Source organism: Vigna unguiculata, chromosome 8 (assembly GCF_037176805.1).
Source record: "Vigna unguiculata cultivar grain cowpea cultivar isolate G323 ecotype 2 chromosome 8, ASM3717680v1, whole genome shotgun sequence".
Lineage (NCBI taxonomy): Eukaryota > Viridiplantae > Streptophyta > Magnoliopsida > Fabales > Fabaceae > Vigna > Vigna unguiculata.
Genome location: NC_140799.1, coordinates 20,371,647 through 20,388,617, shown reverse-complemented (window position 1 = coordinate 20,388,617; position 16,971 = coordinate 20,371,647).

Here is a 16,971-nt window from a genome sequence, read left to right as displayed (position 1 = left end):
TTTTATGGAAAGTTGTGGATAAGGAAAATTATATAAGTTAAGCCCATAAACACACATGGGTGTGCATAATTTAATATATATTATTGGTCGAGAGTTAGTTTTCTAAATTGAAGAACAAATAAAATTGAATAATCTGATTTAAAGTCACAAATAATTTAAGTCAAAATCTAAACGGGCTAGTCTTCAAAATATCTTTGTCTTTATTTTTAAGTGTTTTAGCAAAAAGTATTGAGATTGATTAGTTAGAAGCATTCGGTGTTTTTTTATTTTAATTTTATAATCTTTTTGTCTCCCTCTTTTGAAAAATACTTTATTATGACTTTTATTCTTCGTTCTTCCATCTTTTCAAAGTCACTCATTTTTATTAGTTATAAATTTTATGTGAAACTATTAACATTAATTCCAATAAATGTGATTGATCTATTTTCTACTAGTTGGACAAATTGGTTATTCGGTCTATTATTATACACCCTTTCAAGTCTTCGCTTTAAAAAGTATGGGATTTGATATTGTTTTGAATCAAAATTAATTGTTGAGTCAATCAACATCAAACTTATTAATCTCTGGGTCTAACACAATAGTCCTTTTTTAGAATTTTGGAGACCAAAGCGTTTGAATTTAAATAAATACTTCACTTTTTATAATTCAGTATTTATTTGTTTCTTGCTTAAAAGTGATTTTGAACAACTAGTCTCAACTTTAGAATTTTGGAGACCAAAGCGTTTGAATTTAAATAAATACTTCACTTTTTATAATTCGGTATTTATTTGTTTCTTGCTTAAAAGTGATTTTGAATAACTGAAATGTATATTTAATCGCGACTTTCTAGGAGATACATTTGTATAATTTAAATCTTATATGTTTTTCGAATCGCATATTGGACAACTGTACTCAAAGTTTCCTAAAATCACTTCGGTGGATTATTGGGAGACATTAGATTCAATTAGATTCAATCATTTTTTTCGATTTTTGGAAGACTTTAAGTTTAACTATTTTGATTTAATTTTGGGAGACTTTAACTTCAATCATTTTGCTCGGATTTTTTTTGGACACTTTAAGTTCAATCATTTTGACTAAATTTTGAAAGATTTTAAGATCAATGATTTTGTTCATAATTTTTGGAGATTTTAAGGTCAACCATTTTAATAGGATTTTTGGGAGAGTTTTAGCTCAAACATTATATTAGATTTTTGGGAACTTCAACAACCATTTTGATCGGATTTTTATAGACTTTAGGCTTAACCATTTAATCGAATTTTGGGAAAATTTATATTTAACCATTTATTTGGACTTTGAAAGACTTTAAGCATAACTGTTCGCCTAGATTTTGGAAGACTTTAAGCTCAATCATTTGATCAAATTTTTTAGGGGATTTTATGCTCAATCATTTGCCTAGATTTTGGAAGACTTTAAGCTCAACCATTTGTCTAAATTTTGGAAGAATTAAGCTTAACTATTCCCTTAGATTTTAGGAGACTTTAAGCTTAACCATTTGATCGGATTTTGGGAGACCTTAAACTAAACCATTCGCCTGGATTTTAGGAGACTTTAAGCTCAAACATTTGCCTTGATTTTGGGAGGCTTTAAGCTCAATCACTTGATTGAATTTTGTAAGACTTTAAGCTCAACCATTCCATTGGATTTTGGGAGACTTTCAGCTGAAGCATTCACCTAGATTGTGGGAGACTTTAAGCTCAACCATTCGCATGGATTTTGGGAAGTTCAAATATTTGTTTGGATTTTAGGAGACTTTAAGATCAACCATTTGCCTTGATTTTGGGAGACCTTAAGTTTAACCATTTTGATCGGAATTTTGGTAGACTTTAACCTCAACCGTTTAATCGAATTTTGGGAGACTTTAAGCTCAACCATTTGATTGAATTTTGGGAGACTTTATAACCATTTGCCTGAATTTTGGAAGACTTCAAGCTCAACCATTCGCCTGGATTTTAGGAGACTTTAAGCTCAACCATTTGATTAAATTTTGGGAGACCTTAAGCTCAACCATTTGCTTGGATTTTAGGAGACTTTAAGCTCAACCATACACCTAGATTTTTTGAGACTTTAAGCTCAACCATTTTTGATTGAATTTTGGGAGAATTTAAGCTCAACCATTTTTTTTTGGGAGATTGGTTGCTTAACCGAATTGGTTGGGAGTCTGGTTGCTCAACCAATAGGTAGATCGTCATGCGGGAGACTGGTTGCTCGACCAAATTAGTGGGAGTCCGGTTGCTCAACCAATAGGTAGATCGTCATTTGGGAGACTGGTTGCTCGACCAAATTGGTTGAAAGTCTAGTTGCTGTACCAACAGGTAGATCATCATTTGGGAAACTAGAATCAATACTCCTCCACATGTGCATTGCTTTTGATTAATGTTTGAATTTTATCACATGATGGCTATCTGAGTTCATTATTGGAAAAGATGTGATTACTTCACATATATGATAGGTTACAATAAAATCCTATGCCTCTTTCACAATAATTATTAAATGATTGGATATATATATTTAACCAATCTCTATAGGGAGAAATGGGTATAGAATAATAACATGACTTATCTTGTGAAAATTGGATAAGAGTGGATCCATTTCGTCATGATTTACCAGCTGCCCTACAATGGTTTGATCTAGATTACCTAGGTGACATAATGATATGATGCCATATTTATATGAGCTTTCTGCCTCTTCTTCATAACTTTCTTTGTGACAAATGGTGTTATGTTGTTGCAAACCCATCAATGAAACAATGGAATGCGATGTTGAACTTGGCATGTGTTAAGACTCTGACAAGTGTATCAGGTTGCCCAAGTAGTAACCGATAAGACCAAGATACCATTTTCCAAGAGACTCATGTATATTAAATAATTGCATAATTAGTGACTAATTTAAAATAAAGAATGAACCCATATTTTGAGTTTCATATACGAAATTAAATTTTGCATAAATGATTAAAATTGAACTTTGGAAGTTAAAGGCACTTAGTGAATGGAAAAGATTAGAAATGATATGAATTGATATTGCCGAGGTTAGAATTCACCAACTATGCTCTCATGCAACTACAATTTGACATCCTCTACATTAATATGCCAATACCAACCCACAATTTTACTCAAACCCTAATTCCTTAATGGATTGAGCCTAAATTTCCTTATTAAGAGTCAATTCCTTGAACTCTTAATAAGCAAATTTGCTTTATGCACTAGGGTTTAAGACAACCAATGGGTCAAGCCCCATTCCTAGGTACAAGCTCCATTGAGTTTTCTTGTTCCAAATCAAGGTTTAAAAGGATATTTCCACACCCAATGAACCAAAAATCATGCAATGGATGGCTAAATCAATGCAAGCATTAAGTGAAGAAACAAGAAGACTAACATTCAATGAAAGAGACATTTATATATTCAAAGCATTGCAAATAAGAGTGCAGTGGCTACATCTAACCCCAACAAAAATGGGTTTAGCTCTCCATTGTCATGGAGCTCAAGCTTGCAAATGGAAGAAATGGAAGAGAAAGAGATACAAAGAGGATGATGAAGCTGTTCCCACAAACCCTAGCACACCTCCAAGCTCTCCAAAATGAGTTTTCTTGCGTCTCCCACTACCAAAGATGATTTCCCCTCAAGAATCCAGAAGAAATAGGTTTAACTTTGCCATATCAGCACATGTGTCGCTCAGCACCGTCCTCGCACCGCTCAGCATCCAAAAAATGCGAACCAATCAGCGCTCAACGTTGGCTTCTGGCGCCCAAGGCCCAAAAATGCAAGAAGAATAACTCTCAATCTTGAATTCTGGCGTTGAGCATTGGAAAATGCGAGAGGAATGGGGCTCAGCCTTGAATTTTAACGCTTAGCCTTGAAATGCTAAGTTCAAATCTTCAAATTTGGTGTTTTTTCTTCTTTCTTCTCTGGTTGACCACTTTTTTAGCTTGAGACAAAAGCTTCCTATCATTAAATTGGATGCAAAAATGGGGATTAATGGTATAATTAGATCTATGTAACCCATATTGTATTTATTCACAAAAGCATAGTAAAAGTGAGAATTAAGTGGGTAAAAGGCTCAAGAGGAGTTGATTTTGTTAGAAAAAGATAGCCTAGATAATGCTAAAAATCTACATTATTAACTACCCTAAACTTAAAACCTTGCTTGTCCTCAAGCAAAAAGGTAACTTGGCCTAGATGAACAACACAATTGCAATGATCTACCAACTCAAGAGAACATACTTAAATAACCAAAACAAATGTCAATTGTGCTTGCGCTTATTTGAAAGATTGTTTGGCACGTGTTTCATTAGCAAGGCAAGTTAAAGCTATGGTGCTCACAAAACAAAAGCTTCACAAGTGCATGCAAAAGTTTATAAGGGATCAACAATCATGGCAAAATGTTTACTTGATCAATGGAACCACTTCTCACAAGAACAAGTGTTTCACTCAAGCCCACTAGTGTATGGATATAAACAATATTCTCTCCACCATCACAATGTCACAAAATTTAACTTTGCTTTTTGTTCAAAATGGATAAAACTTTCATAAGCATGCTATCATCACAAGGGCTTTTATGGCTTGTATCGTGGCTAGGCTAAGAAGGAAATTTGGTTTTTTAAGATAACAAAAGTACCTTGAGCTAAGAGAGCAACTAATCAAATCATGAAAGTATTTTTCTCCCTTCTCTATTGAACAAATGAAACCAAATCCCAACTTGCTTGCACCAATTTTTACTCTTTGCAGCATTTTTTTTCTTTTTTTTTTAATTGGACCAAAAACTTTACAAATTTTGTCATGCTCCCTTATATCATCAATAACTCCCCCAAACTTGAACCATACTCATGACTAACAATCATTTGCTCTCTCAAGCTCAAAGTAAGGTAGTCATAATCTTCACTATGCTCAGGGTTCAATGAATGACACATTTTGTCTTTAAGGCTCAAAGACTCAAAGGGTTTGCACAAGAAATCTACTTGAAAAAGATTGGCTCAATTATATAACAGGAAAAAGAAAGATGGCCTTGATCATTTGTAGCATGCAAGTAAATGATTAGCAAATGAACTCAAGCAAAATCAATTATGAGTCCACAGTGATAGCATTCACACAAATCAACTCTGGGGCACAACCTCTCACATGGTAGTTTGGGTTCCACAATTGTCTAACATATGCCAAAATCATTGATCACAATTAAAATCAAGTATCATTATATCAAAATTGAGAACAACCACAAGCTCATGCTCACAATCAAATTTAACATCATTTCATAACAAGCACAAAAGATGATCATGAAAAGTACCAAGTCAATGCAAGAGATTAGTTCACCAACCAAGCTACAAAGTTCAACACTATTAAAAGAAAGTTAAAACTGAAATTTAAACTAAAGTAGAGGAAGTCGTGCTCCTCCTCTTCATCACCGGGCTCCTTCTCATCATCAGCTGCAGCAGAGGAAGCCGCTCCGCTCCTCCTCCTCTAGAAGGGTTGACCTGGTCCCTAGGCCATGCTACTCTAGCCTCGACTTCCTCAACAGATAAAAGATGCAGCTCAGGCATGGCTAAAGATACATCTCAGATCATCTCCATGTGTACCACTCCTAGCTCGTGGAGGGCATTTAGCTTGAGAGGGAGCTAGTTGCTGGCTAGGATTGAATGGTGGTGGTGATGGTTTGAATTTAAGAGAGATTTAGGATTGGGGAGGAGTGGCTCGAAATTGGGAGAGTGGAGAGTGAGAGTGAGAAAGGCTGAGGTTGAGCGTTGGGTAATGTTGGGCCAAATCACTGTGCATACAACCCAAATGATTCAAAATTGATGCTCGAGCTAGCGCTGAGCGCTATATCGATAAAAATAGGGTTTTTTGGTTTTCTGGTGTGGCGCTGAGCGCCCAAAACTGGCGATGAGCGCTGAAGCTATAGAGGTGTATTTTTCTCGCTGAGGCTGAGCGCCAAAAATCAAGGTTGAGCGCTGAAGCTGCAGTGGTCATTTTTTTCGCTGAGGCTGAGCGGTACAGGGCAAGGATGAGCGTCAAAGCTACAGTAGTTATTATTTCTATGCTTTTTCTCTCAACCTTTGAACCTAGGAGCTCATCACCTATGCAAACATGCATGCAAACACCTAAAGACCACATTGACAAGATCAAAGGCTTGATGCACAATAACTTAAAATAGAGAAAAACATGTTCAACTTAACTGCCAAATTTCACAAACACACAAAATTTCACAATAAGACTCAAAGCAAAAAAAATGAAATAAAAGAAAGGGTAAAGAACGCTGGGTTGCCTCCCAGGAAGTGCTTGTTTAACGTCATGAGCTTGACGATTAATGCGCTTAAGCTTGGTTGGTGCTTTTGGTGTGCTGTTTCCTATAACATCTTGCCAAGATATTATGGATTTTTAATAAAAATAAAGAAGATAATAAACTCGTTGCATTTAATAATTCCTCATTTCCTAAAAACGCGGGAAATTAAAACTTTATTAATGAAAGCCAATATCCATTATTTATCAAAAATATGGAAAATAGTCTCAAACATCTTATAATAGTTTAAATCAGATATCAAAATCATAAAACACATAAAAACATAAAACTCCCAAGCTATCCCGTCTCCATGGCTAAGCTCCACCAGAACCACCTGCGTCAACATCATCTGCTCACGTATACTGCGTATACGATCATCGCCACACGCAAGTAGATAGGGTGAGCTTAACAGATAAAGCATATATTAACATATAGATATATACATATACAACACATCACTAAAGATAGCACAAACATCCCAAATGACTTCCATCTTTTAAATTTATACCACCTGGCCACAACCAGGTTATTCGTGTTCTACATATTCTAGTGATTACTTCAAGATGACTTGCTGCCATACCTATCGACCACAACCGATAGAGCACGTGCAGGAACCATTTCTACGGATCATACACCGTAATGCCAGGTGGAGTTCCCAAATGCTAACATAGTTCCCAACGTCCGAAGACTACCAAACTCATCAATCAACTACTGAGGAGGACAATATATCTAGACCTATCCGTACTAGCCACAACCAGCACACTCACACCGGCAACACTCGCCAACCCGAGCTACAACTCAAGGGTTCCTCGTGTTCATCTGCCATCCCGAGCCAAAACTCAAGAGATGCTATTCCGAACCACAACTCAAGGAATACCACGTGCTTTCCCCTATCCCGAGCCACAACTCAAGGGATACGTTCCGAGCCATAACTCAAGGAACACCAGCAACCCCATCTTTAAAGCATGACTAAAAGCCTTGTAGATCACGACTAAGGAATCGACAACCCAAAGCTACAACAGCAAAATCGCCTAGTGGGGGACATGTGCCGCTAGCCGTTGCCAACATCCAGACAGTCTGGTGGGTGACGCGTACCGCCTGGCGCTAAGCGCCTCAAAGCACTCCCTGCGTCCAGTTACCGCCTTGCGGGACCCTCATGTCCACCCGGCGCCTCGCGTTAAACTCTTTCCTGGAATAGTTAGTCCCGCTTGGCAGTTCGCACCTCGCCGCCAGGCGCCATACCAGAACAGTCCCTAACTTGAATTTTTTTCCTGCACTTTTCCAAATGCTAACCTTCCATGTAGTCTTGGCACATTTCCAGAAGTCAATTCCCTTAATATTTGTATTATTGCCACCCGCTAACCTCTATATCTCCCAATTCTCATTTTGCCCTCAAGACAATTTACTCAATGTTAGTTGAATCACACACATATCCCTAGTTTGAGTTTTTCCCCATGTATACCACTCATACCCTCAGGTTTAACACTTTTCATTGTGCAGTTTTATACCCTTCCCAACTCTTAACACAATTGGGTTTACCATTATTCAATTATCCCTCTTAACTCATTATTCAACTTCTAGAAATGGTGGTTACATTCTGGATTAATTTGGCACCTAATAGTACTTCCAATGCTCCAACCTCTTCCCTTTGGTTTTTCCATCCAAACTCACTTATTGATACTAGTAAACCAGACATCTGTAATGGGCTAAAGTTCCCATTTCTTCCTATCTCAACTCAATCCTCCATTTAACACATTTCTAATTCACCAATCAACGTTCCCCGACTCCATTTCCTTCCCTCCATGGACCACTAATTTCCCAGAACCAGCTTTGTCTCTTACAACGACAATAAATTAATGCCACTAAGATGGCGCTTGGTGGCAGGTCTCGTGCTGCCAGGCGGTGCATAAGTTTCTGAGCAATTTCCTAGATTTTCTGCACCAGCGATGAGTCTCCTATACTATTTGTATACTCTCCTATTTCCATCTTAGTCGTTTCCCTCCAAGAACATGACTCTAGAGACACCAAGAATCACCTTAGCTAATTTCAACATAAATTGGTTTTAGAAAAATTACCAACTATCACGCTCTATTCTACCAAAACTCCAACATCAAAACCCTAAGACTGCATTTTCACTGTTCTATTGAATTCCACCATCAGTTACACCAAAAATCAATGAAATACATGTTATATCATCCCTTAACCAATACCACTTAGTTTCCCCCGATCAAAACCATTCCAAGATGCACAAAATCACAAAATCGAGCCAACATGGTGATGAATGCATATTTTTGCCCTCATTGAATGTTTAATTATGGGTATTTAATTGAATTTGTGATTGATTTAATTGGGATTTCCTATAATTGAGTTTATTGAGCATGAGATACAAAAACATGTTAAAAATAGCTTTTTAGTTGCATAAATGTTCTTTGGATATTTTGAGGTGTGTTAGTGCAGTTGTAGCTAAGTTGAGTTCATGGAGGTGTTGAAATAAATTTCTTAAAGCTTCATGACTCCTTAAAGATAAATCCAAGAATAAGAAATTATTAAAATCACAAAAATCCAAGCTAAGCATTGCATGAAGACGACAAGAAAAGCTTGAAAAAGTGAAGAAGTTTGGCTAAACCAAGAAGAGAGTAACAAAAAAATTGGACCTTGCGGTTTTCTTTATCTTTATGATAGAAGATAATTTATGAAAAATATATCTTTAGATATTTTATTTGATATTTTGAAATAATTATCTTATTTAATTATATCATAAAATATTAAAAGATAATAACTACCAATTTTTTTTAAATATGACAAGATCTTCTTGAATCTTTTTAGTTCCACAACAAACAAATATATCTTGAAGATATTGGATTATTTAGAAGATAATTTAAGGAGATTGCAAAGGGTTGATTTGGAAAATTAATACAAATACTAATTGGTGATAATTTATCATATATCTTTAATTAATTAATTAATTTAATTATATTAGATATTGATATTATCAACCAATTATATTTGTCAAATAGTTTATATCTCTACAAATATTTTTAAATATTTATCTTTATCTTTATTTTAAAAGATATTTGAGAGATTTTAGCAACAAAAAAGCCCAGTCCAATTCCTATATAAAGAGACCAAGGGAGAAGCATAGAGAACAAGCTCAGGACTTTGGAGTTTTGGAATGGAACCCTTAGGGGGGCCTAATTTCGTTTCCTTTTTCTCTCTCTATTCTTCTTCTATTTTTATTTTGCATTCTATGGAAGGATAAGCTTCAAGGGTTAGTTCCACTTTAATTGGATTCTGAGGTTTGAATAAATTTGTTTGTTCTTTTGATTCTTGTTGAGATTTATTTTCATCTATGTCTTTTGGTTCTTAATTTAGTAAAAGTAATGGTTTTTACATTGTAGCAAGTTAGCACGGTGTTAAATCTACATAACATAACAATCGTATAAGTCCAAGGGTTTTTAAATTTTAATTGAGAAGTTACTTTGATTAATTTTAGAAACTTTCATATGATTGAATGAGTTTTTGCTAATAATTGAGAAGTTACTTTGATTAGAGGTGAAAACTTAGATTAGAATTAATCAAGAAGTTACTTTGGTTAATTAGTTTTTTACTAGATATAAGAGGTAAAAGAATGGACATGATTAGGATTAGTAATATTTAATTGAGAAGTTACTTTGGTTAAAAGTAAGGACGCCAACAAATTAATTGAGAAGTTACATTGATTAATTTGAAGTCTTAAACAAGAAATCAATAACAATAATCTTTAAGAAACCAATGATGAATCCTATTTTGAAAAAGCAGTGGCATCGACCTATTTTTCTTTATTATTGTTTATATCTTATTTTATCTTTTTATCTTTATCTCTCATATTTTTATTATTTTATTTGACTAACTCTTTTGTATAGATATTATAAGAACTAGCTTGTTAAAAATCAATTCCGTGTTCGTTGGGAGACGACTTAGGGTTAACTTAACCCATACTAATTTTTTGGCTACTTTCTTAAAAATACTGAAGTTGTTATAGATAAGTAGTATTAATTTGATCGCTTGACGACAACGTTATCACATGGCTCGCGTCGCCTAGCGGAAATTCATCACCGCTAGGTAGTTCATCAGAGAAACCCAGAAAATGGTTACAAGCTTGCATTGCCTGGCGGTACAGGGCTTCACTGCCAGGCGGTTCCTCTGGGAAACCTAGAAAAATGCACAAAATGGTATATGCCGCCTGGCGGCTATGTATAGCCCGCCAGGCGGTTTCTGGAAAATTTCCAAAACTCAGAAAAAAACACAGAACAGTCGGGGTTCAGGCATAAACATCATATAATTATCATGCAATTCATGCCAAGACATAAAATTAACGTGGAAAACTCCTCTAACCTAGTTTTCCTTCGCTTAAAGCTTTGACAATTGAAAATTTCTCCCTTGATCACCAAAACCCTCCTTGATTCTTCTCAATTCAGTCCACAAAGCTTCCCTCAATCCTCCCCACTCTCTAATTTTCGTGCTCTGTTCTCTCCCCTCAATAACAGCCTTGCAAAACCTTTACCCCAGCCTAAATTTTACCTTTTAATGGTGCCTTAATGATGAAGGATTATCTTATTCCTTTTTAAGATGATTGAATATTAAGAAAGCTAAGTGAAATCCCCATTGGACATTAAGATAACAAGCTATCTAGATGTGAAGGTTCCTTTCACCAAGCTCAAGAGAAGAAGATGATGGATTGATTCAAAACAAAAAGGAAATGGAAAGCACTAAACCATAAAAAACAAAGAACATTTAAAGGAAGAAGAAAACATAAAATGGATAGGAAAAAATGGTAAAAATGTGAGAAGCACGCCACTACAAGGCTAGGCTAGAAGCCATGGCAACCTTGAAGATGAGTGGATGTGTGCCGCCACTTGCTATGCAAGATAAGGCTTAAAAGTATTCACTCCCTAGGGAGGAAACTCTCACAAATGGTTGAGACACAAGAGTGTTTTTACTTCAAAATGTTCAACCCTTTTACATGTCTAGGAGCACCCCTTATATAGAAGAGTTTTGGGGCCTCTAAGCAAATAAAAGATACCTAAGGATGTCTCTACAAAAACCTAACCCTAGCTTCTCAAAAACTAGGTCAAATAAGGTTACAAAAATGAGAGACAAAAGAGCTAACTATGGTTTGTGCAAGGCTAATTTCGTTCTAGCACAAAAGGAGACCAAGAATGTGTCTCATATATCTCTAAAAAGTGGCCATAGTGTGCTAAAAACAAAGGAGACCAAAGGTACATAGGTACACTTGCTTTATGCCTTTTTCTTTATGCTTTATGCCTTTGCTTTACTCTTTCCTCCACATCATTTATGCTCCCCAATCACCATGCGCCACCTAGCATTGCTTTCTTACTCCTAATTAACCTACAAAGCAAATAAACATAGATTAGCATGTTGGCTTAAGTCAAGTCAACTATAGTCAACAAGTCAAACCTAGTCAAAGGTCAACAAGTCAACTAAAGTTGATTCAACTAAGTCAACTTAGGGAATCAAAAATAACAAACACAAATGAAAGGGATGAAGGATTAGTGAATTTCCTTTCTAAACATGCTTAGTCTTTTTAAGCATGTGCCTCCATCCTTGGTTGGGGTCAATCCTTCATCACTTAATGTGGGTTAATGACATAAAATGAAAATGCAATTAAATTACTGTTAATGTCCTTTAATTGGTTGTCTTATGATGGTTTTCCAGCCTTCCTTGGCTGCTAGGGTTTTCCTCTACCCTTTCATATTCAATCCAAAACCAGAAATAGCAAAAATAAGGTTTAATTTGGGTTCTCCAAGATGCCAAGTCAATTGCACAACTAATTCAACCAATTCATATTTCATGATAACTAATATAATCCAATGATTATATTATTCTCACACGATCAATCATATTTTTAAAATAATAACAAATAAATAACACATAAATGGCATACATAGCACTAGAACCCAAGTCCTCTCACACAAACAAGTACTCTCAACCACTTGAGCTATTACTTTTCCACGTCATATAAGTTAGAATTTAATGCTATAAAGGCTCCCACTTCTCGCATTTATTAATTATTTATTTATTTAATTAATTAAATTCTATGGGTCTTACACTTCCCAACCTCACACCTATACAACTTCAATTGATCACTAGTCACCAATTTATTCCTTCTAGAATAAGGAGCTTTAATTTCAATCCTTCCATCAACTTTGATGTCTTTAATAACCCACAACCTTAACCATTTTGACTTGAATCTTCTAGGAGAAATCTTCAAATTTTCCTTTCTCATCACAATTGGTTGGCTAAGTCTAAGCTCATTAGTTCCCATCAAAGAGTGGTGGTGAACTCGAACGTCATCTTTCTCTTCCTTCTCTTCATTCACTTTCGCAAAGAAATAATTAGAGCACTTTTCAAGAAACTTTGAAGCTTGCCAAGGTCTACTAGTCACAGATAAGACTTCATTGATGGCCTTAAGACTAGTTTGTTCATCAGTCGATTCTTGCACAACTTCAAGAACATTGAACGTCACCTCCTCATCTTGGTTTTTCAATTTTAGCGTTCCATCATCCTCATCGATAACAACCTTTGCTGTCTTCATGAATGGCCTCCCAAGAATGAGTGGTACCCCTTCATCTTTCTCCATTTCCGTCACCACAAAATCAATTAAGAATTTAAGCTTATCTATTTGCACCACCACATCTTTCACCTCGCCATAGGGGTATTTAACGGAGTTGTTTGCTAACTGCAAGGTCATCCTTGTTGGCTTGGCTTCAGGACCACCAATCTTTTTAAGCATAGATAGGGGCATCAGATTAATGCTAGCCCCTAAGTCAACAAGAGCTTTCCCCATATCTTGATTTTCAATGGTGCAGGGGATGGTGAAGCTACCCGAACCCTTGAATTTTGGAGGAAGATTTTTTTGAATAATGGCACTACAATTCCCTTGCACTTCAATGGTTTCCTCTTCTATGTATTTGTTCTTTTTGCCAAAGAATTCCTTCATGAACTTTGCATAAGAAGGTATTTGTTGCAGTGCTTCAAAAAAGGGGATCTTGATCTCAAGTTGCTTGAATAGGTCTTTGAACTGAGCTAATGGTTTCTCCTTCTCTTTTCTTGAAAGATTTTGAGGATAGGGAAGGGGTTTCACAACAACTTTGTCTTTTTGTCTTTTTGTCTTTTGTCTTTATCTTTCTCTTCACTTTTATTCTCTTATTCTTCCGCGACAATCTCTTCATCAACTTCTTCCTCCTGAATCTCTTCTTCATTCTTTTTCTTTTCTCTAGCCTCCACCTTTTCTTTAGAACCTAGCCCAACCTCCTTTCCAATTCTAGTGAAGATGGCCTTACATTACTCTTTGGGGTTCGCTTTGGTGTTGGCGAAAAAAGAACTTCCTCGTTGATCAGCCAATTGCTTGGCCAATTGCCCGACTTGCACCTCCAAGTTTTTATTGATGCATTAGTGTTCTTTTGATTTTCAATTGACATTCACAAAAATAAAGTAAAAGTGAGGATTAAGTAGGTAAAAAGCTCAAGAGGAGTTGATTTTGTTAGCAAAAGATAGTCTAGATAATGGTAAAAATCTACATTATCAGCATGTCTTTTATCACTGAGACTTGCAACAAATCATTTGAAGGTCCTTGGTCGGTGGTAGACATGGTTTTAGGATGATGAGACATAACATAGATTAGAAACAATCACTTAACTGTTGGAGTACTCGATTCTTCCCTCTTGGTCATCTTTCAACCTGGTGGGTGTTTTTTCTTTATATTTTTGGTATAAGAGAAGTTTTACTTGCCCCACAGTGGGCACCAAAATGTTCTAGCCAAAAACGTATTGAGATTGATAAGCCATAAGCATTTAGTGTGTTCTCCTTTTGTTATAATTCCAAATCCCCTTTTATCCTTTTCCTCTAACCTTCTTGCCTTCCTTGCTTTGAAAACTACCTTATTATGACCTTTATTCCATGTTCCTCCAGCTCCTCAATGCCACTTATTCTTATTAGCTATAAATTGTCTTAAACCTTACTTGAAACTACTAACATTAATCCCAATTAGTGCGATCAACCTATCTCTTATTAACTGGGTAGATCGTTCATTGCACTTGTTAACACAATAAGTATTTAAGTTATACATCATATTTTATTTAAAGTGAAAAAAATATTGAAAGATATAAATCTCCTTATCTTTTACTAAAATATCATCTTAAAATTATAAAGTCTAGTATTACTTAAAGGTTTTAGATTGTCCAACTACTAAATATGATCATCCTTCGAATCTACTATCCTTTGAATTTGCGTAAAATAATATTTAATTCTTCGACTCATGGCGTCAACTCTGACGTTCTAATATCTATTTGGTCCATAAATTTTAGACGATACAATGACATTCATGGTAATGTATATCCTCCACCCTTTGGGCTATGTTAGCCTAAAGTCATTATGAATCGATCAATCCCGTTGTGCTTGGATACTATAATTCCAAAGTATACTTGTTTTTACTCAAGTTTGATCTCATTTTCTTGTCTCAACTCTTGGTCGGATAGGACTACACGCAAGCCCTATAGCCTTAAGCATTTGTGAGGTGTAAACGCTAAAGAAAGTTTGTCTATATTTTTCTAAAAGCTCCCTTTCTTGTTTTTAATGACTTTGAAGTGCCCTTCCACGTGTCATGAAATGCATTGTATCTTTTCTTGTTAGTTTTCTCCGCCTGTGTGATGTTTCAAATTCTTCACAACAACATGAAGGTTTTGTTGGCAATAGTCCAAGTGTGAGTCAAAGTCCCACATTGGATAGTGTTCCTGCAGAGAACAAACAAGAGATTAGACACAAGCGTCACCTTACCATGTAGTCCGCTATCTCTTCAGTTGGCCTATTCCCGGTCAATACGTGTCGGCTTGGACCCAGGAGGGGTTACCTGCAGAAGGGTCTCCGAAGCTCAAGTTAGTCAAAGCTCTCAGAGAGTCAAATCAGTGATTAATGAATGCGTACCTTTAAATGATGGGGTCCACGTGTATTTATAGAACATTAATGACGTTTGACCATTGCATGGGCTGGGTTTTGACTTGGGCCCCAGCTTGGGCCATGAGTGGGCCTGGGCCCCAAAACAGGCCCTGGAGGCCTATTGAAGGCGGGGCATTGATGTTAGTTAACTTTCTAGACAAGTAGTCGGTTTCGACCGGCTACCTGCCTAGGTGGCTTATGCCAGTGGTGTCCGGGTACTAGATGCTAGGCGGTTTTGATATGTCACTGTAAAGACCTTAACCATATATCTACAAGTTTAATTAACAAAGCACAGATAGGACAAAACAAAACATAAACCAAAATGAAAATGTGTAACAATAGAAAGTGTGTGAAGAAGGGTTCACACACAAAAAATAACCATGTTTCAGAACATGACAAAATGCACAAATCATAACTGATCACAAGCATCAAACAACCAAATTGTTTGCAGAACCACACTAAGGCAGACACAAAATTCAACTATACTACTTAAATGTGAGAAATTTAAGAATAATGTACTCAGCAACTCAGACATGTACCTAAATGTACCAACATTTTTGCACCAACCATGTGTCAAAAATAGTAGCTTATAGCAGATAATAGGAAGAGTGGTTACCCAATCATTACAATGGAGAAGAAAACAAATCATGGATAGTGTGCTTAAGATCACATATCCTAATATACTACAAAATCCCAGAAAGGAAAAAACAAAATAGCCAACACCAAACAAGCTAGAACTAATATCAATATCAACACAAGAAACGCCTTCTCTAGGGCACAAGCAAATTATTCAAAATTCCAACAGAAACCTTAAATGGACTAAACTAAAGACAGAGTAATTGATTCTACATCAGTGAAAAGTATGAGCCAATGATCACTTTTCATTGACATGATATGAATGGTGTATGATTCAAAACCTCACAACACTAAGAAAAAAGTCTAGTATAAAAACATGATTGCATTCTTCATATTAGTTAATGAACACTATCATACCATGCCACAAACAATCTTATGCTTCATGCACTTTTCAGATGTAGCAAACACAGGTAACAAATGAACAAATAAATATATTTATATATATAAAATGTATTGCAATCCACATGACATAATCGTCCAATATATAAAACACTTTCAGACAACTAAAATGGGGAAGCATGTGCAGGAAAAGATAATCTAAATATGCAATGAATAGAGACAATCATTCATTTGTTTATCATGGTCGGAATCGGCAACTAAGAATCTAGCCAAAAAAATAAGTGTCACATATTTAACTGCAGTTTCCCCACAATAAAGTATATAAAAGTTGAGTATGCAACTCCGACATGAATTTATCTTGTTGAAAAGTAACATACCAAGAAACTTCCAAGATATGAACATCATTTACTATATAATATTGCAAATATTACTATTAAAACAAAAATGAATGGTATTTTAAATCTTAAATGGAATTAAATTGCAAATGAAATAAATGTAACATCAACTTAAAGGAAAGCAATAAGGTGCAGTTATTGGTAATGGAAGTTTAGAAGTTTAGCAGACGAAAATCGAGCAACAGAAGAATTAAATAGCCCTAATTTCAGTTGGAGCAATGCAAACCAGAACATTATTGAATCTATTGTTTCTTGCTCCAAAGGGCCTTGATAAATGTATTTTAACCACCAATCAAGCAGAAAACCAACACCCAAAAAAAAAAAGAAAAAAAAAACTACTGAA